The sequence below is a fragment of the Notamacropus eugenii genome, chromosome 5, assembly GCF_028372415.1.
Source record: "Notamacropus eugenii isolate mMacEug1 chromosome 5, mMacEug1.pri_v2, whole genome shotgun sequence".
NCBI classification, from domain to species: Eukaryota; Metazoa; Chordata; class Mammalia; order Diprotodontia; family Macropodidae; genus Notamacropus; species Notamacropus eugenii.
In genome coordinates this window covers 133892554-133915973 of record NC_092876.1, presented here as the reverse complement: position 1 = coordinate 133915973, position 23420 = coordinate 133892554, and the positions used below count along the sequence as shown (strand labels likewise).

The 23420-nt window shown below is 40.5% G+C and overlaps 1 protein-coding gene and 1 pseudogene across 1 annotated transcript in view; one reads left to right on the top strand and one right to left on the bottom strand.

The window, feature by feature from the left end:
- The first annotated feature begins 12826 nt into the window (after positions 1–12826).
- LOC140505206 (butyrophilin-like protein 2) overlaps positions 12827–23420 on the top strand; it is a 73583-nt gene continuing 62989 nt past the window's right edge. The window contains exon 1 of the mRNA XM_072610964.1: positions 12827–13437. The gene's annotated coding sequence lies outside the window, so the exon portion shown is untranslated. The remainder of the gene's footprint in view (positions 13438–23420) is intronic.
- LOC140505207 (apoptosis-inducing factor 1, mitochondrial pseudogene) lies at positions 13431–19065 on the bottom strand (annotated as a pseudogene).

The following is a 23420-nucleotide window of genomic DNA, read 5'->3' as shown; positions in this document are numbered from 1 at the left end:
AACAGGGTGCCCAGGGTCACATAGCAAGTGTCTGAAGTAGATCTGAACTCAGGTCTTCCTGCCTGCAGGTACAGACCTCTTTCCCTTCTCACACCTAGCTGCCCTAACAAGCACTATGCAAACACAAGGTATTGTTGGTGGTGTTGTATTATTATTAATTAGCCAGAGCCCAGGGCTTAGTGCTTAGAGAGGTACAATGTGTACATTAAGGCAGGACCCTGCCCTCAAGGGACTTTGTCTCTAGTAACGAGATAACTCCCAAATAAGTATAGCAATCAATGATATAGGGACTTCTGGTGCCAAGATGGCAGACAGCCTCATAATGAGGCTTGAAAACCAGTTTTGGAGCAGAAAAAAAGCTTACCTACTCAGCAAGCTTGAAGGGTGAGCAGGAAAGTCATTCTCACTGTAGTTGGAGGGAGTTTTTTGAGAAAATGAGCAACAGACCACACACACACACACACACACACACACACACACACACACACACACACACACACACACACACACACACACACACACACACACACACACACACACACACACACACACACACACACACACACACACCCCCCCCCCCCCCAAGGACTGATCTGCAGTGATAGAAAACCAAGTGAGGCAAAGTTCTTATGAAAATGAATGGGATAAAGTGAAGACCCTAGGCCTGAGTTTCTATTTCTCAGAAATCATATGATATAGGGGGAATGGTGGGAAATTAAAGTTCTGAAACCACTTGCTACCCCTCTCCCCAGATTTACTTAACCCATTTCCTTATTTCTGATTTGCTCAGGCTTTTGACCAAAAGGGCAAGTCAGCGGTTCTATGGTTTTCTGCTATATTTCTGTAAGGTGCTTCCCTTCTCCAGGAAACTGGTGAGGGTGATGCCTGCTTTTTTTGAGAACTGAGTAAAGATCTTTCTGTTGATACTTTGAGATGCCTTTGAGTAGTCAATTTGAGTAGGGGTCTTGCCATCCCACACAAAAACAAACTGTGAGATTCTGCCCACCCCTTCAGTTCAAAAAAGTGATAAGGGTCTGAGGACTGCCTGAGGCTAAAGGAGACAGGTCAAGATCCCAAATAACTGCAGAAGGGAATCGCAAGTCAATGAAAAAGAAAGGATTGTCCTGTGATATAAGGAAGAAACCGATAATTACCTAAGAATTGGCAGGGAATTGAGTGGCCTAGTGGGGTGACCCTGGAGACCCTGGAGGAAGGGGGCATCTCAGATCATGAGGAAGATCTGAGGTCCACTTCATTACAGGGGACCATGGACTCTTTAATAAAGTGTCATGCTTTGAGAGCTCTGCCTCAGTGGCTTTTCTTGCAGATTGGACAGTTTTCAAAATCCCCACAGTAGGTAACCCAGGGCTGAGGATTGTAGGGCAGGAGCAGCAGTAGGACAAGGAAGTAGGACAAGGGGCAAGGAATTTCAGGTTGGAGGACATTACATGACTGACATCTTTAAAAACAAAAATAAGATAGCAGAGGGAGGAAGAGGGCCTGCAGGAGAGAGAGGAATGGGGGAGTGGGATTGTGGATCACTTTGAGTACGAAGAGCTGGTTTCAGGGGAGCAGGATGAGGTCACGATGGAAGAACAGGAGACCATGGTCAGTGAGGATGGGTCATAGAGGAGAGGGTTTGGTTTTTTCTTTTTCCAGAGCTTCCATTTGTTAATGCTCTCAGAGTTACATAGCTTTGGCCTCACAACAACCTTGGGAGACAGAATTTGGAAGAAGAGAAGGAGGCAGGAAGGGGAGGAGAGAGGAATGGAAGGGAGAAAGGGAGATGTGTGTGTGTGTGTGTGTTTGTGCTTCATTGCCGAAGAAGACTATGCCATCAGAGAAATAATGACGTGACTCGCACTTGACTTTGAGTGAGGGAGGGCTGTGCAGGTCACCAACTGCACTGCTTCTCCAGAGCCATCTGAATCCAGTGACCAGATACTCATCAGGATGACTGGAGATGACCCAGGATGAGGCAATTGGGGTTAAGTGACTTGCCCAAGGTCCCATAGCTAGTGAGTGTCAAGTGTCTGAGGTGAAATTTGAACTCAGGTCCTCCTGACTCCTGCACTGGTGCTCTATCCACTGCACCACCTAGCTGCCCCAAGAAGAAAGAAAAAAGAAAAGAACAGAGGAAAAGGAAAAAAAGGAAGGAAGAAAAGGAAGGAAGAAAAGGAAGAAGGGAAGGAAACAAGTACTTATTAAGTCCCTATTATATTTCAGATACTGTGATCTTGGGCCTTCCTCATTTAATCCTCAAAACCACCTTGGGAGCTAAATGTAATCATTATTTCTAATTTACAGTTGAGAAAACTGAGGCAAAAAGAAGTTAAATTATCTGCCCAGAGTCACACAGCTGATAAGTGTCTAAGGTGAGTTTTGAATTCCTTCCTTCCTGACTCCAGGCCCAGCACTCAGTCCACTGTGCTATATCATTGCCTCCATGGAAGGAAAACAAAGAAGGAAGGAAGCAACCCTTTATTAACCTCTATGTGCCAATCTGGACAACTAGACTGAAGAGTGAATGGAGTACTTGGAGTTAGGAATAGAGTGCCAGTACTGGGGTCAGGAAGACTCCCGTTTGTAAGTCCAAATTTGGTGTCAAATATTTATTATTATATATTAATATTAATTATTATTATATATTAATATTATTATATTTATTATTATTGTCACCCCAGCAAGTCACTTTACCATATTTACCCCAGTTTTCTCATCTATAAAGTGAGTTGGAGAAGGAAATGGCAAAAAAGTCCAGCATCTTTGCCCTGAAAAGTCCAAATGGGATCACCAAGAGTCAGATATGACTGAACAACAACCACATCATTTCTGGTTCAGTGGAAGGGCATTTTCACATGCAAACCCTTCTCTTGCAGGACAGTGAGCCACAGAGAGAAGAAAGTTGCTCTCCAAGGTCACAGAGCTCCCAAGTATCTGAGCCAGGGCATTCCTTCCTACTGGTTTGTTTTGTTCTACTTTTCATTTACGTTGTTGTGGTCTGTAAGTGTGTTGTTTTCCTGCTTCTGCTTACTTTACTTTGCATCAGTTGGTGTAAGTCTTCCCACACTTCTCTGCAAGTCATCTTATCTTGGCATACATGAATATTCCATGGCTTCCATTTATTGCCACATGCCCCAGCCAGTGGGTGTGGAAGTGATGGTACCTGGACCCCTAAAAGGAAAAGACCATGTCTTTGAAAGTAGCCCAGTCCCTGACTTTTCTCATCCATTTCAGCAGGCCAGATCATGGAAGACAACTGGCAGACCCCAGTACAGGCAGATGTAAACAGCTTACTTGACTTTCCTTTCATTACTGCACCTGGGCCACTTCAGACTACTCACCGTTTCTCAATCCCATTAGATTCTTTTCACTGTCCTTTTTGTAATAAGTATCAGTTTTACCCCCATTAAATTATAGATTCCCTAAGAATCTTGCCAGTTCCTATTGGCATTACAATAAACCATAGGCAGTGAGAGACAGACTTGGAACTTGACCCAAGATTCTCTGAATCCAAAGTCAGCTCTATCTTTGATAAATCAAAATGAGAAATTAATCCATACCTGTTAGAACTGAGTTTATTTTTCACAGAAGGGTGCTATTGATGTAGAAACTGCCACAGTTAAAGGACTGTGTTCAATATGCCTGTCTTCATCAGGTACTCAAACCAAAGGAAAACCAAGTCATCAAGTGTATATAGCCATGAACAGGCATTTCCATTCGTCAGAAGCAACTGTCAGTCAATAGATAACTAGACCCTGAGTTAAAGAGATCTGAAGTCAAATCCAGTCTCAAACACGATCTAGCCGTGTGAATATAGACAAATCTTTCAAACTCTGTCCCCTTCAATTTTCTCATTTGTGAAATGGTAATAATAGCATTTATATCCCAAGGAGAGAACAAAATGAGGTAGCAGTTGTAAAGCTCTTTCCAAACTTTAAAGCACTGTATAAATGCTTGCTATTAAGGGTATCTCTTGTCATCTACTTGAAGAGCAGATTAGAAAAAGCTTGATATAGGGTGAGACGACTGGGATTGTGACCCAGGGTGTTAACATTCATTTCTCCCTGGGCTGCAATCCAGGCTCCTCCATCATATCCTGGGCAGGTTGCCTTCCTCCTCCTTCCTCCCCCTTACCCACATTTTCATTTTATTTTATCTTCCCTCATTGGGATCAAAACTCTTTGAGATCAGGGACTATCTTTCCATTTGCTAGTATTTTCACTCCAGCACTTGTCTGGTACTTAGTAAATACTTAATAAATGCCAACTGAATGACTATTTACATGGAGATAGTGGTTCACATTCTTCTGCTCCCACATTGTGCCTCTCCCAATGTGGTATTTTCTACCACAACTTGACTTTCTGTATGACTGCAGGGCTGATTGGGCTGTACCATAGGAAAACACATGGGCAGTCCCAATATCTCCCTCCACTCTTTCTTCTATCATAACTTTTCTTCCCCAGAGAAAGGATTACTAGTTTTGGCAGAGAGGAAAATCAAGAGAGAGGCAGCAGGTACCAGACGGGGAGTCAGAACATCTGCTTTTGTAAAATATTCCCAAACTTGTTACCTGTGTGGCTCTGCGCAAGTCATTTAACTTTGTCAGGACCTCAGTTCCCTCACTGTAAAATGAACTTGTTGGACTGAAAAAAAATCTCAATTGCCCTTGTGAGTTCAGAGCAAAAGAGGCTTAAACTGAAACAATGTATAAAGAAGTTTATTAGGTTATCCAGGAGAAAAAGAGAACAAAAAAGACTCCTCTCCTGGTCTCCTCTCTACCCGATCCTCCCCTCCATGTCCTTAAGTTTCATGGTATACAGGGTTCTTACAAAGGAAGAAGAAAATAGTAAGTCATGATAGAATATGGGAGCTATGTAAGATGTATAACTAGAGAAAACTCCTTACATTTCTTGCATCAATCTTTGGATCTAACTGGGTTTCCAGTGACCATAGACTAGGTCCTGAGTTAAGCATTAAATGAATCTAGTTTCTAAGTAGCCAGTCTAGTTCTCTTAGCCAAGCCTGGCTGGGTTCAAATAATACCAAGTCTGATCATGGCCCCCCTCTCCTCACTAAATCCCAGTGGCTCCCTATCACCTCCAGGATGAAATAGGAAATTCTGTTCTGGGCTCTCAGACTATAAACTGCCTCCCCTCACCCCAACTTCCCTGTCTTATATTTTAAATCTTCACATCCTCTGATCCAGAGACAATGGACTCCTTGTGGGTCCTTTGTCTCCAGGCTCTGGGCATTTGTCCTGGCAAGCAACTATAAAAAGATCTTCCCCTCCAGATGGATTTTTGGTTTTGTTTTTGGCTAGGTAATGAGGCCATTGTCTTCCTCATTTGTTTTTAAGACAATCATTGAAATGATATTACCTCATTCAAACTGAGACCTGTCAAGACTTTAGCTTGAAAAGGCCAAAGTCATTCACTGTACCCAGCATTGATGTGTTCTTGGGTACTCATCCTTGGATTCCAGTTCCAAGATTACATTTCTCCCTCACTTCAAAACACTATCCCTGTCAGTTTTCTCTCCCCAAGGACACTATGCCTAGCAATTACTCATGAGTGGACCCCAGTAAAATAAGCTATCTTTCCTGTTTACAAGAACAAGCTGACCTCTGTGGAATTTCCCTTTTAAAAACAGAACTATCTTGTGAGCACAGAATTATCATGTATTGATTCTCACAATTATCCTATACAATCCAGAGGTCAAGCAATATACATCAACTCTCAAAGGTATCTTGCTACAGATATGAGATAAAAAATACACCCCCTAGAAACCACGTCCTCTGGTTTTCAGTAGTAAATGATGCCTGTGACTATGGTTATACCTTATCACCTGATTAGCATATCTGCCGGATGTGTATGTGTGTGTGTGTGTGTGTGTGTGTGTGTGTGTGTGTGTGTGTGTGTGTGTGTGTGTGTGTGTGTGTGCACGCACGTATGCCAAGATCATATATATTCCTTTTAGGTTGGAAGTTCCTTAAGGAGCTCTGCCCACCATAGTGGCATTACATCAAACCTTTGCCAACTTGACTTAAACAATACTTGACTCTGTGAATTCATTCCAGATGAACCTCTCCTGTAGTTCAGTCCTTGAGGGGTCCCTGAACCTCTCAAACAGCATCAGGGCCATCTCTAGTTTTCCTGATCTATATGTGGCCACTGGACTCCAACGGCTCTAGAGGAGAAAATGAAGCTGGTGACTTCACACAGCCCTCCCTCCCTTACATCAAATTCAATGTCATCACTTCCCTGATGTCATGGTCCTCTTTGAGAAGGAAGGACAAACAACAACATTTGTCCTGGCTGTCCCCCATGTCTAGGATGACCTCCCTCTTCTTCTCAGACTCCTGGATTCCCTTACTTCTTCAAATTCCCACTAAAGTCGTACCATTGACAAAAAACCTTTTCTAATCCCTCTTCATTCTAGTGCCCATCTTTAGTTATTATTGCCTATCTGTCCTGCAGTTTGTTTGTATATATGTTTGCATATTGTTTCTCTCAGCAGATTTTGAGCTTGGAGAAGGTGAGGACTGTTTTTGCCTTTCTCTGCATCCTTAGCACTCAGCACAGTGCCTAGTACGTACAAGGCATATTGCTGTAGTTGTGTTAGTCCTTCATTTTCAAAGAGGACCATAACATCAGAGAAATGATAACATGACTTGCACTTGACTTTGTTTTGAGTGAGGGAGGGCTGTGCAAGGTCACCAGCCTCACTTTTTCCTCCTGAGCCATCTGGATCCAGTGACCAGATATTCATCAAGATGACTGGAGACTGCCCAGGATGCAATGGGAGACTTTGGCCTTTTAGGCTGAGGACTTTTCAAATACTCACTTAAAGTGAGGTAATGCCTAGTCAGTGAATAGGTCTCTTTGAATAGGTATTTCTCTAGTTTGTGGCTATGTTGAAGTTCGGTAGGTGATAAGATGAGAGGGCCACAATTGGAGGGACCAGAGTGACCCTCCATGTGCTGGTATGGTGTATTACCAACCATAGTAGCATAAAGGGTAGGCTGCTGGCACAGGTTCTTTGATCTACTTTTCTAAAGGAAAGAAAACTTTAAATGGGTCATAATCTTACCTTAATCACAGATAAGTAGAAAGGAGTATAGAAAATCCAAGCAGACAAATTAGCACAGACATTCAACAGACAGGACTCCAAATGTCTTAATAAAGTGATGTACATGCTATAAGACTGAGAGAGCACCAACACCTAAATAGTGGTGGGAGGGGAAGCTCTTAACAAACAGCTACCGAGAGTCCTGTTCAGGGAATCAAAAGATCCTTCTCATGAACAAGCCTCCAAATCAAAATACCAGCATCCCAGTATATATAGTTTTCAACTAATAGGTTCAGAGCAGGAAGGCATCACAACCCATGTGACTCAGCACAACTGTTTATAATTTCCTTCAGATGTTTATAATTTAGCCTGAGCCTAGGAAACTGAACTCCAGGAAAACAATAACAAAAGTCTCTCTTTGCTTACACTTACATGTGGCCAGGAAGCATGGGAGTAAGGAACACTAAATTCAGCAGGAGGTTCTGGCTTCCCCTTCATTTTCTAGCTCACAGAAAACCCAAGATGACCAGGCAGGTCCTGAGAACAAGTCAAGGATGCTGGTAGTGAAGAGCAAAGTGACAGTCTGAGGTTGGTTCCCTCTGTTCCCTTTGGGGTAACAAACATTGGGGAAAGGACATGCTCCAAATTAGGGTTTAGGTAGCAAAGTTATACCCTAAAAATGGGCTTGGTGGAGAAGAAGTGATTGGTGCTAGATGTGGAAATGGGCATTCCTAATCAGACCCAGATGTGGAGAAGTTCTTGTCACTTATCAATACCAGACTCAGGTAAGGTTCAGGTAGGGACAGTTTCTTTATTGGGACCAGGAATTAGGCCAGTGGGTTGGCTGTCTGAGGCCTGACAAAACCCAGAATAAAGAGGAGTCTAATTGGAGTTGAAAACAGGAAAGTTTTGTTAGGAGCAAAGTCAGACACGTGTACTGAAGCCCTCCAGTACTAACCACAAGAGACCTCAAAGTCTAAGAGAGGTAGGAACAGTTTACGTTTGAAAACCACAAAATATTTCCAAGGTCTTTTGGGTAACGAACAGATCATCTTTTACAAGAAGAGGTTTTTTCCAAAACAGGATGTTTCACAGAAACTGTTGCCCGCAAGGCTAATTTGGGTACTTCATGAAATGCAATCAGCCAACCACCAAGCTTCCCTAGGTACACCAGAAATTACATAGATTAGATTGTTCTTACTCTTTAATCAGAATTAAGCTTCCCCAGTTGTGTGGAGCCTGGAACAGGATTGAGGAGAATGTTAAATCCAATCTCACCATCAACCATGTCCTTCAGATGCTGGCTGAACCTACAAGGGACTCATTTATGAATGAGGACATAGAAAAGGGGAAGTCATATTCTCAATTAATAATTGGTTATTAATATGATAGAGATAATATCTCTAATTCTTATATTCTTGCTCTACCTTTCCCTCCCTCCCCATATCTAATCAGTCGCCACATCTTGTCCAGTTGACCCTTCTAACATCTTATATATCCATTGCCTTCTCTTCTCTCATCCTTCCATTGTCATTCTGCAGAACTTAATCACCTGCTTGGTTTCCTTCATAAATGAACTCCCAAAACAAAACACTAACCTCCCAATATATATGTATATATAAAGCAAAGACTCAGCATCTGATTGGCTGGTTTCTGAGGAGCTTGAAAAACCTCGTGCCCCATCACCTAATTGGAAACTCCCCGTAGTACAGAACCTGATGTGCTCTGACCCAGGGCTCTATGTGTCTATTAATGAGCCGGGAAGATCTTCAGATTTCCTAAACTTTACAAGCCCTCAAAAGTTCTTTCAGCTGGAGTAAAGATGTCATTTTGAAATGGCAGAAGTTTCTTCCCTTTAACTCCCTCAGAGTCTCAGCTCAGAAGATGGAGCACCAGGTGTGAGCAATAGCCACAAGGCCAGGAGAGCTGGACCATACACTTCATCGGGAGAGCCAAGTGTAAGATTGGAAACAGGAAGAGGCCTGGTGGGGAAGATCTCTAAAGGCCTAACAGGGGTTTTTATTTGACCCTTGAAGTCATGTGGAGCTCCTAGAGTTGAATGAGTAAAGATGGTCGGACCTATACTTTAGGAAAATCACTTTGGCAACTGAGGAGAGGATGGTTGGGGGAGAGACTTTAACTAGAGAAAGCCATGAGAAAGTTACTGAAATAGTCACAGTAAGAGACTATAAGGGCCTGTAACATGGAGGTTCCTGTGTGAATGGAAGGAACTTGATACATGTTAGGAGGGTTATAAGGGTGAGAGGAGATTTGACAACGCTTTGGATGTGTGGAGTGAGGGCTAGTGGGGGAGCTAAGGCTGACAGCTCTGGTACAAACCTGGGTGGGAGCAAGATAGCTTTATCATCAGTAGCAGGAAAGTTGGTAAAAGGGGAGGTCTGGGGAGTGGTGTGTGAAGACAATGAATCTTTTTGGACATGCTGAGTTTAAGATGCCAATGGGACATCCAGCTGAAGATGTCTAAAAGGCACCTGGTAATTCAGAACTGGAGCTCAGTAGAGAGAGCAGGGCTGGGAATCATTTGCATCAATAAACAATAAATGAATGCATGGGAGTCAAGATCACTAAAGGAGAGCATTGTGTTGGGTCTGTCCTTTGTTTTCAAAGAGGAGCATGACATCAGGGAAATGATGACATACTTGTGATTGACTTTCATTTGAGTGAGGGAGGGCTGTGCAAGGTCACCAACCTCTCCTTCTACTCCAGAGTCATCTGGATCCAGTGACCAGATATTCATCAGGATGACTGGATGATGGCCCAGGATGCAATGGGAGACTCTGGTCACAGCTAAGCTTAGCCTGGCTAAGAACTTTTCAGGTAGCATAGGAGGAGAAGAAAAGAATATTCAGGAAAAAGTCTTGAGGGGTACTGACAATTAATGGGTGAGACTGATGTCATTTGGGGTGCTGGAAACACAAAATGTGAGAGTAAAGGATGAGTCTGCCTGGAAAGAATCTGAGCACTCAAGCTTTATTTCAGGCAAAGTAGTGAAGTTTATTTTAATGGCAATAGAGCTGGTTAGATTCTGAGGGAATCTGCAGTTTGATGAGCATGGGACTGATACTCATATACAAAAAAGGGAAAGAGAGTCAGTGAAAAGATCTTGATGGGATTAAGGAGTACCAAGTAAACTAAGTAATTAAGGTGGACTGGGGTGGCCCATATGTCCTAGATGAGATGCTGGTGATCTAGGCAACTTAAAATGTAAGGGAAAGTTCAGGGACTGGCTTGCTTCCAGTGACATAGTCTTTCCTCTGTGGGTCCAGAACCCATAACCCTATCAATACCTGAATCAGCAAGGAGCCTGAGAAAGAGCAGTCAGACAGGAGAGAGAGGAGAAAGCAATGGCACTAAACCTAGAGAGGGGGGACAGTCAAGGAGGAGCTATCTAGTTTTTTTTAGCTTTCAAGGGTGCTTGAATAGTTTTTACCATATGCATGAAAGATATCTTGTTTAACAAAATTCTTGAATGTAATCTTTTTCTCTACTAAAGTGCTAAAAATCTTTTTTATTGATGTTTTCTTTCTTATATCACCATAACATCCCACACATTCCTCCCCTTCCATCTTCCCAAGACTCATTCTGATGCAGTTTGGGGTTGCTGGGAATCCTGAAATGTCAGGGTACAGGGTGGCATCTGACTGGCATGAATTCACACACTCACACCTTCTTCCAGTCAAAAAACTAGATTTATTGTAACATCTACTGGCAAGATTTTTAGGGAATCTGGAACTTACTGGAAGTGAGAATGATGCTTATGTACAAAAATGACAGTGAAAAGATCTGTATGGAATCAAGGACTGGGAAGGAGTCTGGTGTGGGCCAGGTACCACAGTGAAAGGACTGTCAATAATAAAGTGATCTAGGTGGGCTGGGCTGGGCCAGTTACCTTGGCCTGAGACACTAGTGATCTGGGCTACTGAAATATATGGGAAAATTCAGGGGCTGGGATGCTTTCAAACACATGGTCGTTTCCCTTTAGGGGTTCAGGTCCTGCCACCCCATCAATTCCATATGTATCATTATTTTTAGAGAGGGGGGAAAAGTCATCACAACTGATCAATACATTGACAATGTCCAACAAGTACAATGTGTAACATCTATGGTGGGTTGGAAATGTCTTTTCATATCTCTTTATTTCAATCCCTCTAGAATCTTCATAATTTTGTTTAATTTACTTCAATTTTTTTAATTTATAGAATTAAGAATTTCTATGCCATAGTACAATAAAAAGATGATTGCACATGAAACTTCAAATCTGCTGCGTACAATTTACTATTCCATTAGAATATAAAACAAAATTATGAAGTAAATTTTTTTCTTTTTTTTCTTTTTTTTCTTCTCTCCCTTCCTTCCACACTAACTGGTTCCCCCTCCATTCCTTACCGCAAGACGGCTACCATTAGATACAAATGGGTATACATACACACATACATATGGGTATGTATATGTTACATATATACAAATGGGTATGTGTGTGTAAAATTATTCTATACATACTTCAATCGATCAGTTCTTTCTCTGGATGCAGATAACATCTTTCTTCATGTCCTTTATAATTAATTTGGCTATTTATGATAAACAAAATATCTTTCTTGCTCCAAATCATTCTTACAATCAATATTGTTGTTATTGTATACAATGTTCTCTTGATCCTGCTCATTTTGCCCTTCATTATTTTGTGCAAGTCTTTCCATATTTTTCTAAATCATAGGGCCCATCACTTCTTACAGCCCAGTAGTATACCATCACAATCATATACAATAACTTATTCAGTCACTCCGCAATTGATGGGCATCCCTGCAATTTCCCATCCATTGCAACCACAAAGAAAGCTGCTATATAAACATTGTAGAACAAATAGGTTCTTTTCTTTTTTCCCTAATCATCTTGGAGGGCAGCTAGGTGGTGCAGTAGATAGAGGAGGAGTCAGGAGGATCTGAGTTCAAATCTCACCTCAGACATTTGACACTCACCAGCTGTGTGACCTTGGGCAAATCCCTTAACCCCAATTGTCTCATCCTGGGTCATCTTCAGTCATCCTGATGAATATCTGGTCACTGGATTCAGATGGCTCTGGAGGAGGAGTGAGGCTGGTGACCTTCACAGCCCTCCCTCACTCAAAACAAAGTCAAGTGTAAGTCATGTCATTATTTCTCTGATGGCAAGGTCTTCTTTGGCAACAAAGGATGAACACACAATCATTTTGGGAAATAGACCATGTAGTTGTATTGCTGGGTCAAAGGTATAGTAAAGTTTAATAACTCTTTGGGCATAATTTCAGATTGCTCTCCAAAATGATTGAATTATTTTAGGATTCCACCAATAATGAATTAAAGTCTCAATTTTTTTACATCCTGTCCAATATTTGTCATTTTACCCTTTTATTATTTTTGCCAATCTGGAAGCATAAAATGATAAATGAAGGATGCTTTAATCTGCATTTCTCTTATTAATAAAGATTTAGAGCATTTTTACATGAGTATAAATTGTTTTGATTTCTTTATTGTAAAATTAGCTGTTCATATCCTTCGACCATTTATCAATTGGGGAATGACTCATTCATATAAATTTGATAAAGTTTTTTATATATTTTAGAGATGAGACCTTTATCTAATAAACTCTATAAAATTTTGCTATAATGTTTTGCTTTTCTTCTAATCTTGACAATCTTTGTTTTATTTGTACAAAACCTTTTTTAACAAAATGTAATTGAAATTAACCATTTTACACCTAATTTTGCTCTCTGTCTCTTGTTTATTCACAAATTGTTCACCTATTCATAAATCTGATAAGTAATGTGTTTCATGTTCTAATTTTCTTATAAATTCTCTCATTCAAAGTTGTAATTATTATTTGTGAATTTCACTTTATCTTATTTATATCAACTATTTTCCTTCTCAGCCTCTCTTTCCAACCTATCCCCCAGTACCTTATCTTCCCCCTCTACCCTCTTCTTATTTATTTTACCCACTCTTCTAAAAGTCCCTCCTTTATCTGTTCACCCCCTCCTAATCTTAACCTATATACCCTCTAAAAAGTCCTTACCCACCCCATCCCCCAGATCTTTCATCTCTCTAGATGTTCAAAAGACTTTGAATGTGTGTGTTCTCTCCTTTTCAAACCAGATGAGAGTAAGATTCCAGCCTTCCATGCCAAATGGCATTCTCTGTATTAGTTCTTCCTTTTGCCCCACATTTTCATGAGCTAATTTCTCCTTTTAACCTTTTTCCTATGCAATTTTGTTTTCTAGAATCACTGCATCATGCACAAACCAGCTTCAATTTTTCTTTCCAACTACCTTAGTAATGGATAACAGTTTAAAGAATACTATTGCTACAAATGGTAAGCAATATTAATAACATTTTATACATGTAAGCAGTTTAATTTTAATCATTGTCTTATAAGAAAATATTGTAAACAACAAGAAAAAACAATTTAAATACTGTGGAATCAGGATTTCACAAGACATAGCAACTTTTCCTATTTCAAAGATCAAAGGAACTGGGATTGCATCCAAGAATAACTTACCTAGCAAAACTGAGTATAATCCTGAATGAAAAAAATGGATATTTGATGAACTGAAAGACTTTCAGGTATTTGTAATGAAAAGACCAGAACTCAATAAAATAATTGATATAAAAGATCCAGAAGAAATATAAGGAAATCATGAAGGAATAATTATAAAGCAATGTTTTATTTACTTATGTTTTTGATGGGTCATTCTCTACATTTACACTGGTGTAGATGCTGCGTCCATTGTTTCCTTGGTTCTTCATCCTTCACTCTGCTTGTATGATTCTTTGGATACATGTCTGTATTTATCACATGCATCATTTCTTACAGGAGACTATTATTTCATTCCATTCATGGCACCACAATTCATCTAGCCATTCCACAGTTGCTGGGTATCTATTTGGTTTCTAATTCTCAGTTATCACTAAAAGTACTGGTATAAATACTTTGGAATATATTGGGACTTTTTCTTATTGATAGCTTTCTTAGGTTACAAGACCAGTAATAGAGTCTTTATTTCAGAGTATGGACATTTTAGTCACTTTATTTGCCAAATTGATTCCTCAAACGGTTTTATACTTCTCACATCATATACCCAGATAAGCTCAAAATGGGTATGTGATTGAAACATAAAGGGTCATACTACAAGCAAATTAGGAGAGCAAGCAATAGTTGATCTGTGAGATCTGTGTAGAAGGAAAGAATTTATGAATAAACAAGAGACAGATAGCATCACTAGATGTAAAATGGACAATTTAAAAGGTTTTGCACAAACAAAACCAATGCAACCAAGATTAGAAGGAAAGTAGAACACTGGGAAAAAAAATTTGTTATTGCAAGTGTCTCTAATAAAAGTCTCATTTCTCCAATATGTAGAGAACTGGATCAAATTTATAAGGATATAAGTCACCCCTCAATTGATCAATGGTCAAAGGACATGAATGGGCAATTTTCAGATGAAGAAATCAAAACTATTTATAGTCATGTGAAAAAATGCTCTAAACTATCGATTAAAGAAATGCCTATGAAAATAACTCTAAGATACCACCTCCCACCTATCAGATTGACTAACATGACAGAAAAGGGACACAAGTGTTGGAGGAAATGTGGGAAAATTGGGACATGGATGTACTATTGGTGGAGTTTGTAAACTGATCCAACTGTTCTGGAGAACAATTTTGTAACTATGTCCAAACTGTAATCCCTTTGATTCAAGGATACTATTACTATGTCTATATTATAAAGAAATGGGAAAAAAGGGGGGGCGCAGGAAAGGACCAATTTCTACAAAAATATTTATAGCAACTCTTTTTATGGTGGCAAAATTGGAAATCAAGGGAATGTCCAACAACAAATGGGGAATGGCTGAACAAGTTGTAGTATATGATTATAAAGGAATATTCATAGTCCTATGAGAAATAATGAGTAAGAAAATTTCAGGAAAATCTGGAAAAACTTCCATGAACTGATGCGAAGTGAAGTGAGAAGAACCAGGAGAGCATTGTACACAGTACAACTATAATGAATGAATAATGATTTGTGGATGACTTAGCTATTCTCAACAATCCAGTGATCCAAGGCAATTTCAAAGGACTCATGACAAAAAATGCGATCTACCTCCAGAGAACTAAGTAATGAAGTCTCAGTATGTGTCTTCTTTCACAACATGACTAATGTGGTAATATGTTTTCCATGAATGTATATAATGTATATCCAATTGCTTACTGTAACAGGAAATGGGAAAGTCAGGGAGGGAAAGAAAAAATTTGGAACTCAAGTTTTTTTGAAATGAATGTTTGAAATTGTCTTTCCATATAACTGAGGGGAAAATAAAATATTATTTTAAAAAATTAAATGGTTCTATGGCATGATGGCAGCTCCTGGCTTTTTTTTTCATTCACTTGATGCAGAGCATTTTCCCCCTAATCCTCTCAGTTTTATTTTGTGTATGTCTTTGTTTTTTAATTTTACTTTTTTTTTTTTTGAGAAGAGATAAACTTTATTTTATGATTAAGATACTTCACAGAGTTTTTCTGGATGACAAATCATTCACAATGGGTTTGGGGTACATTCATATGGACAAAAATGACATGGGGGTGGTGAGCTGGATGTAAAATTCTTCTCTTGCAAATATTGTCCATTGCTCCCCATTCCCAAGTTTCACTTGTTTCATTTACTGCAGTGAGTTCATTCATTGTGGAGGCTGAAGAGCTTGGCTACTTCATTAAGATCTTCATGCTCTTCTCCATCTTTAATGATCTTCCTTGCTATTGCCATCCAGTTAAAGACGTTCCATAACAACATCCCCACCACAACTTTATCCCTGAGATAGAAGATGACACCTTTGCTGAAATCCTCCCCCTTTATGGAGCTCTGTGGGGTCTTGGCATCATTGGCAGGAATCTCAATGTCAGAGGCCTCTGACTCTGTCTCACTTTCTGAACAGATACCAGTCCTTGATTGTTCAGTTGCTGATTTGGGGGTGTCTTTTGCAGTAGCCTTGGCAAAAACCCCAACTGTGGGTAAACTACCATCCACAAGACCAATAGCTTCATAAACAACTCCAGAACATTGACTGATGCCAGTATGGTTTGGCCACTTCCGTCATATTTTCTCCAGTTAATCTTCCACTCACAACAGTATGGTCATGATGCTCTACCCATCAGCGCCCCAACTTGATGTCATAGAAACATGCAGCATCTCCTGCCACCCAGATGTTAGAGCGTACCTGGAGCTCTGTGTTTACCTGGAAGCCCCCAAAATAAGAATCTACTTTCAGGCTCCCAGTCTTGGCCAATTCAACATTATGCTCCAAGCCTACAGCTACAACAATGTGATCAGTTTCTACCTTCCTTCCATCTTTGAGTTTGATGAGTAACTTGGTAACTTGCCACTTTTGACACCAACTGACTGCACAACTGCATTGGGCATTACTTTAACTCCCTCTTTTCTTACTTTTTCTGTGGTCCAGTTGCTGTGCTACTCTGGGAGGATCTTCCCCATGCTTCCTTTCTCAGGGAAGAGCTGAATGACTTCTGTGCCCAAAGTTTGAGATTTTCTGCTGAGGGCACAAGCCAGTTCACTACCTAAGAAACCCCCACCAATAACTGTAATTGACTGGACCTCCCTTGAAATCTCCAAGGCTCTATAATCTCCGATCTTTCTGAAAAGTGTTGTTCTGATCTTTACCTCTCCCCCAGCCCTATCAATAACAGAAAGACTTCTTGAAGTGCCTCCTTTAACTTTCCTTTTTGCTGTTCTTTGTAAGCAACAGATTATAGGACTTTATTTTCTTATGCGATTTTTCTTTTTTTCCTTCTGAATAAAAGAAGTAGAACCAGAAGAACACTGTACACAGTAACAGTCACGGTGTGTGAGGAATTTTTCCAGTGAAATTTTTCTGGTAGACTTAGCCCTTCACAGCAATGCAAGGACCTAAAACATTCCCAGTGGACTCCTGAGGCAAAGTGCCTTCCACATGCAGAGAAAGAACTATGGAATTGGAATGAACAATGAAGCAGAATATTTTCTCTTGTGTTTTGTTTTGATTTTTCTCATGGCTTCTCCCATTCATTTTAATTCTTCTGTGCAACATGACCAACGTGAAAATGTATTTAATAAGAATGTGTGTGTAGAACCCATATAACACTGCACACTATCTTGGGGAGGGAGGTAGGAGGGAAGGGGAAAAAATTTAAAACTTGTAGAAGTGATTGTAGAAAACTAAAAATAAATTAATTTTAAAAAGTAGGTTTATATTTTCCTTCATCTACCATTAAAACTGGGATTTTAAAAATTATGGTTTTCCACCTCTTCTGCTATAAAAATAGTACTATATTCTTTCAGATACTTTAAGCTTTTTTTAAGATGTCTGACCCATTATGCTGGGCTCTTTCTCCCTCACCCCAGTTCCCTCTTATTGTTTCACCTTTCCCTTAAGAATTTTATTAGCTCCTCTCTCTTGCTTTTATGTGATTATCTATGTATCCCACCTCTTATTTCTCTCACTGAGGTAGATCCCCCCACATTTTCACCTTTCCTTCGGTTAGTCCTGTACATTAGGGTGGTTTTTTAAAATTCTTCTTTCTGTTGCTTTTCAGAAAAGAATTTCTTTCACTTTCTTTATTATCCATCTCATTTTTCTGTCTCCCCTAGATCTTCATGCTCTCATTCATGACCCATATAATCACCTCTCTAGGTCTCTCTTTTCTCTGTATGCTTCATATGATCACACCTTCCAAGGCACTGGTTCTAGGCTCTGTCTTCTGGTCATTTTCTGCTCTTGCATTGTAGGGCTCAGCTCATGGATTTCCCTTTTCCATTGTGTCTTACTCTCACAACAGTGCCAGTCATTGCAGCTACCAGAGAGGATCCTGCTCTGTTATGGGGCACTTCTCCCATCAATGATCCACATCTTCTCTTGTTGGCCTCTTTTTTTCTGTATTTACCTGGTGATCTCCCTGGGTCCATGCTCTCCCCCTCCTCCAGGTGCCAGTTGTCCCCAAAGTTTCTAACTTCCCCTTTCCCAGGACAAGTAGATTTTTCAGACACCAAATACCCCTGACTTCATCCAGAGTAAGGTCCTCCTCTCCTCCCACAGGATCATTCATCAGTGGATTCCCCTCCACCTCCAAAGTGAGACCTCCTTCTTTTCTTCTTTTTTCAATCTTCCTCAGTTCCTCCTCAACCACTCCCTGGAGGGTCTTTCCTTTGGGAGACCACAGAGGTCACCTTCCCCTTGTTGCTATCCCTGGTTTGACTCTGGTGAATCACTCTCTTATCTATATCCCCTTGTTTCCCTCTCTCCATCATCAAGAGCAGCCTGGTGCCCTATTAATAGCTCTTTGCACACTTGGCGTCTCAATCTGCAATTAGTCATTTTTGCTGTTTCATTTCTCCTGTCAAATTTTTTCATTTGAAGTAAAAAAAAGAAAAAAGCGAAACAAGAAAAATGAGCAACTCTTTCTTTTCTGTACTATTATGTGTCATTGAACTGGCCCCCTCTCTTTCCCACAAGTCTTATTTTGTCAGTTACTTTTCTTGTAACACAACTTTAAAAAAAATCCAAAATCAGTCATTGTCTCAATCAGGGTTAAAGTCAGGGCTTCCCTCTTAACTTGTTGGCATCAGCCTGTTCCTGGAAACTCCTACTCTGCCAGTTGCAGGTATAGTGCTTTTTAGAAGGAGGGTCTTGGAGTTGATTGCCTTCTCCTATGTTACCACACCTCTAATCTCCACGGTGGACCACATCACTATCATATGTGCTCCCTTTTTTGGACCTGAAAGTTTGATGAAAGAGGAAAACAAGGTAGATAATATGTGTGTATTATTTATTCATTTAAAGTTAGCTAAATACAGGCATACATGGAGCCAGAACTTTAATTCTGACTGCCTGATAAAAAGATTGAGAAGTTAACATACATTTTAGAACAATACCAACTCAGATGTCTAAGTCACTCAAATTTATTTTTTTATTACTTTTATTTTTTTAAATTAATTTATTTAACTTTTAACATTCATTTTCACAAAATTTTGGGTTACAAATTTTCTCCCCATTTGTCCCCTCCCCCCACCCCAAAACACCAAGTGTTCTAATTGCCCCTACCACCAATCTGCTCTCTCTTCCATCATCCCTCCCTTCCCTTGTCCCTATCTTCTCTTTTGTCCTGTAGGGCCAGATAACCTTCCATACCCCATTACCTGTATTTCTTATTTCCTAGTAGCAAGAACAGTACTCGACAGTTGTTCCTAAAACTTTTGAGTTCCAACTTCTCTTCATCCCTCCCTCCCCACCCATTCCCTTTGGGAAGGCAAGCAATTCAATATAGGCCATATCTGTGTAGTTTTGCAAATGAGTTTCGTAATGGTCGTGTTGTGTAAGACTAACTATACTTCCCTTCATCCTATCCTGCCCTCCATTGTTTATATTCTCTCTTTTGATCCTGTCCCTCCCCAAGAGTGTTGACTTCAAATTGCTCCCTCCTCCCATTGCCCTTCCTTCCATCATCTCCCCCACCCTGCTTATCCCCTTTACCCCCACTTTCCTGTATTGTAAGATAGGTTTTCATACCAAAATGACTGTGCATTTTATTCCTTCCTTTAGTGGGATGTGATGAGAGTAAACTTCATGTTTTTCTCTCACCTCCCTTCTTTTTCCCTTCACTAAAAAGTCTTTTGCTTGCCTCTTTTATGAGAGATAATTTGCCCCATTCCATTTCTCCCTTTCTCCTCCTAATATATTTCTCTCTCACCACTTAATTTCATTTTTTTAAAGATATGATCCCATCCTCTTCAATTCACTCTGTGCTGTGTGTGTGTGTGTGTGTGTGTGTGTGTGTGTGTGTGTGTGTGTAATCCCACCCACTACCCAGATACTGAAAAGTTTCAAGAGTTACAAATATTGTCTTTCCATGTAGGAATGTAAACAGTTCAACTTTAGTAAAAGTCCCTTGTGACTTCTCTTTGCTGTTTACCTTTTCATGCTTCTCTTCATTCTTGTGTTTGAAAGTCAAATTTTCTTTTCAGCTCTGGTCTTTTCATCAAGAATTCTTGAAAGTTCCCAATTTCATTGAAAGACTATTTTTTCCCCTGAAGTATTATACTCAGTTTTGCTGGGTAGGTGATTCTTGGTTTTAGTCCTAGTTCCTTTGACTTCTGGAATATCATATTCCACACCCTTCGATCCCTTAATGTAGAAGCTGCTAGATCTTGTGTTATCCTGATTGTATTTCCATAATACTTGAATTGTTTCTTTCTAGCTGCTTGCAATATTTTCTCCTTGACCTGGGAATTCTGGAATTTGGCCACAATGTTCCTAGGAGTTTCTCTTTTTGGGTCTCTTTCAGGAAGTGATTGGTGGATTCCTTGAATACTTATTTTGCCCTCTGGTTCTAGAATCTCAGGGCAGTTTTCCTTGATAATGTCATGAAAGATGATGTCTAGGCTCTTTTTTTGATCATGGCTTTCAGGTAGTCCCATAATTTTTAAATTGTCTCTCCTGGATCTCTTCTCCAGGTCAGTTGTTTTTCCAATGAGATATTTCACATTATCTTCCATTTTTTCATTCTTTTGGTTTTGTTTTGTGATTTCTTGGTTTCTCATAAAGTCATTAGCCTCCATCTGTTCCATTCTAATTTTGAAAGAACTATTTTCTTCAGTGAGCTTTTGAACCTCCTTTTCCATTTGGCTAATTCTGCTTTTGAAAGCATTCTTCTCCTCATTGGCTTTTTGAACCTTTTGCCAATTGAGTTAGTCTATTTTTCAAGGTGTTATTTTCTTCAGAATTTTTTTGGGTCTCCTTTAGCAAGGTGTTGACCTGCTTTTCATGCTTTTCTTGCATCTCTCTCATTGCTCTTTCCAGTTTTTCCTCCACCTCTCTTACTTGATTTTCAAAATCCTTTTTGAGCTCTTCCATGGCCTGAGACCATGGTATATTTATTTTGGTTGTGTGGGATACAGAAGCCTTGACTTCTGTGTTTTTCCCTGATGGTAAGCATTGTTCTTTGCAGGTACTTACTTAAGGTGAGATAATGCCCATTGTATTTATCTAGATCTATATATATATTCCTGTTACATTGCAAGTTCCTTAAGGAGCTCTGCCCACCATAGTGGCATTACATGAAACCTTTGCCAACTTGACTTAAACAATGCTTGAGTCTGTGAATTCATTCCAGATGAACCTCTCCTGTAGTTCAGTCCTTGAAGGGTCCCTGAACCTCTCAAACTGCATCAGGGCCATCTCTAGTTTTCCTAATCTATATGTGGCCACTGGACTCCAACGGCTCTAGAGGAGAAAATGAAGCTGATGACTTCACACAGCCCTCCCTCACTTACATCAAATTCAATGTCATCACTTCCCTGATGTCATGGTCCTCTTTGAGAAGGAAGGACAAACAACAACATGTGTCCTGGCTGTCCCCCATGTCTAGGATGACCTCCCTCTTCTTCTCAGACTCCTGGATTCCCTTACTTCTTCAAATTCCCACTAAAGTCGTACCATTGAGAAAAAACCTTTTCTAATCCCTCTTTCTTGTCGTTCTAAACACAGAAATCAATGAACAAGTTTAGGTCCAGCATTAAAACAGCAACTGCAAAAGCTCAGTTAACACTCTTACAACTTTTGAATATGATACACAAATTATTTTAGCTGTAACTTCTGTAACAGGCAAAAGTGAAAATACCTGGTTTCTCTAAATGGCACGTACACAACATTATAAGACAAGGGTGCAGGACAGATAAAGTTGACAATAACATAACGTGTTTTACACATCGTCTTTAGTGGCAACAAAATTCAGATTTAAATTGCCTTTTGTTTTGCAATACAGGACAGTGTTATTACCATTATTACCATTTAGAAACACAATAGTAACCCAAACAGTGAACTGTAGGTACCGTTATTTACATTTTTACTACAAAAACCATTAGTAGAAGACTAGGCTTACCAAGTGTGGAGGCTGGTTGGCTTGTGATCTTGTACTACCCTGGTCAGCCCCCTACTCCCAGGGAGGAGGGCTTAACTTCCCTATTATCTTACCCTCTACCCTACCACTAATCCAGGAAGAGAGGAGCTAACAGAATCCACTAAATGTGTCCGCTATACTACCAGCAACTTCTTCCCACTGCACACGTGGGGCTCCCCTTTTCTGTCAACACACAGCCCCTTCCCGCTGACTAATAGCGAGACTTCCTGCTGACTAACACCAAGGATGTTTGGTCCTTCTCCCCAGCTACGGGGAGGCCAGGCAGGTTCCGTCGCCTGCCAGCCGATTTCCCGGTCTTTGGGTGTCTCTGGCCCCTCCCGACACACAGGAGGGGAATCCCCTCCTCCTGTGGGGGAGGGGAATGATCAAACAGTTCATGAGGAGGCTGCCTTACTTCACCTACAGCCTACCTCAGTCCCTAAAACTTTGTGAATCAGCCAGTGGAAATGAGGGAGACTTCTGGGACAAGATCCAGCAGCGCCTAGTCCCCTCCCTTCCACTGCAGAGTTCAAAGACATAACAAATGCTAACCTATCTGACATATCCAATGAGGATTGACATCATACACTTAAACTAATTACCTTTTGGCTGTGTCCCCTGAAAGAAAACCTTTCTCTCTTTAGTGAGGCATGAGATACTTGTAACGCTAGTCCTTTTGCCTCTGTGACTTCTGGTCTGTCTCCCCACCTTCACAACCTGGCCAGGGTCAGAGGGTAGAAACAGAGAGAGAATTTTGCCAACAACTTTTCAACACCTTCCGACACTGTATGGTACTACCCATGTTATTCTAGTGGGCTTTGAGTGCAGCCCCCTTATCAAACTGCACATACATAGTTTCTTGGTACATGTTTCTGACCTGACCTGAACTGACTTTAGCAGACATAAAAACTAAACGAGTTCCTCTCTTTCTCTCTCCCATTCTCTTCCCTGATGCTGCAGCCATCAGAGAGAGAGAGAGACAGAGGGGGAGGAAAAGAGATAACTACATTCCAACCAGTGCAAGGGCACTAGTGGTATTAACACACAAACACACACACACACAAAATACAGAAAGACAGAACACAGATACAGACACTGAAAAAAATCCAGAACCGAGAAAGGATCATCAAACAGTCTGTGTACGACTTAGGTATTTGGCTTTCTTTCTTTCACTGTGGCCACTCAGCACTGTTGTCTGAGGTCCTGAGTCTCCTTACTGGGATTGTCTCTCCATTCTGTCATAGCTTTGGGTTGGGACATTTGTCTCTTCTTCAGGTCCTGGGCTAGAGGGTTGCCTGCCGTGGCATTTACACATTGTTGTAACAGGGCTCCTCAGCATTCTGAGGCCCAATG